Source organism: Dipodomys spectabilis, unplaced genomic scaffold (assembly GCF_019054845.1).
Source record: "Dipodomys spectabilis isolate Male_0828 unplaced genomic scaffold, ASM1905484v1 ptg000071l, whole genome shotgun sequence".
NCBI classification, from domain to species: Eukaryota; Metazoa; Chordata; class Mammalia; order Rodentia; family Heteromyidae; genus Dipodomys; species Dipodomys spectabilis.
In genome coordinates this window covers 6,531,881-6,533,941 of record NW_024870748.1, presented here as the reverse complement: position 1 = coordinate 6,533,941, position 2,061 = coordinate 6,531,881, and positions in this window count along the sequence as shown.

Below are 2,061 nucleotides of genomic sequence, written 5' to 3'. Positions count from 1 at the left end.
GTATGGTGAAATGAAACTGCTCAGTTCATGGTAGCAAGGAAGGTGGAGATGGATGGTGATACCAACCTATGTAAACATAATGTAGCTGTTTAATTTCAGTGTCCGCTCTCATTTTCTTTTCTTGCTTATTTGTTCTATATCCAATAGAAATTATGATGAAGATTTTTTAAATTTTTTATTTGAATGGATATAATTCTAATGTTTCAACATTAAGTATGGTGCTTATATAGCAGATTTTGGTAGCTACTTTTAATCCGTAGGGAGGTTAATTTACATTCTGAGCTGGCGATTTTTCTTAATTATACAAATGACTGTTGTACCTTGTCAAATGGTTTTTTTTCTGCACCTACTGAGATTTGGTGTATTTTTCCCCCTTGGTTCCTTTGTGAATTACATGGGTTTTGTAATATTTAATTTACTGTACTTTATATTGCTAAGATATGTACTCCTTGTTCATAATACTTTAAAACATTGTTGACTTTAGTTTCCTAATATTTCATTTAGGATTTTACATCAATGATCTCAAATTACATTGTCTTGGTTTTCATTTCTTTTTGAAGTGTTCTTTTCTAATTTTAGCATCAAAGGTATATTAGATTTACCAAATGAGTTGAAGAAATTAACTTGTTTCTGTTTTTCCTGGAAATTTTCATATAAAATCTTCAATATACATTTTTGGAAATTTGATTAAAGTTGCTTCCCAAATCATATTGGTACTTCGACTGCTAAATGTAATCCATTTTCATTTACTGAGGATAGTGTACATTTGGACAAATCTTTTTCTTTTCCTTTGTTTTTTTATATTTACGTATTTATTATGATTCTGGGGAATGCAATCAGCCTCATGTAAAGCAAGTGCTACATCACTGAGCCATCCCCTAAGCACTGTTTCTTGGCTCCTTTGTTTGTGTGCATGCTGTGTGCATGCTGTGTGCATGCTGTGTGTGTGTGTGTGTGTGTGTGTGTGTGTGTGTGTGTGTGTGTGTGTGTGTGTGTGTGTGTGTGTGTGTGTGTGTGTGTGTGTGTGTGTGTGTGTGTGTGTGTGTGTGTGTGTGTCCTAGGGCTTGAATCAGGGCCTGGGCGCTATCTCTGACCTTCCTTTGCTCAAGGCTAGTCCTTTACCACTTGAGCTACAGTTTTACTTCTGGCTTTTTTATGGTAGTTTATTGTAAATAAGAGTCTCACAGATTTCCCTGCCCAGTCTGGCTTTGAGCCATGATCCTTAGATCTCAACCTTCTAAGATAATAGGCATAAATCACCAGCACCTGGCCCCAAGATGTTCCTTAGGTATAGATCTATTGAGATATAATTCACATAAGTGTTTTCTCATTTTTAACATGGATAATTCAGTGGCTTTTGTTACAGCCAAAATTTGGTACAGTCACCACCAGATCTTAATTTTAGAACATGTTCATCAGTTAATAAATATTACATATATAAACAGTCATTTCCATTTTACTCCTTCTCTTAGCCTCTGGAAACCACGTACATATTTTCTGACTCTGAGTTTGCCTATTCTGGGCAGTTCATTTAAATGGTGGCTCATATCTGTAATCCTAGCCCGGTGAGGCTGTGATATGAGGATCGTGGTTCAAAGCCAGCCCAGGCAGGAGAGCCTATGAAGCTTTTACCTTCAGTTAACCACTAAAAAGCCAGAAGTAGAGGTGTTGCTCAAGTAAAAGAGCAGTAGCCCTGAGCAAAAAAAAAAAAAAAAGCATGGTCAGTACCTATGCCCTGAGTTCAAGCCCAAGGAACACCCCCCCACCACCCCCAAAAATGTGTGGCTTTTGACTTTTGTATCTGGATCTGTTCAGTTAATAGCATAATACTTTCAAGGCTCATCTGTATTGTAGTATGTGTCAGTATTTCAGCAATTGTATGGATGTACTATATTTTGTTTACCCACTCATCAATTGATGGACATTTCTGTTGCTTCTCTTTTAGCTATTATAAATAATGCTTCTAATAGTCATATATAGGTTTTTGTGTGATCATATGCTTTTCATCCTCTTGGGTTTATGGTTAGGAGTGGAATTTTTGGGTCCTATAGTAACTATTTT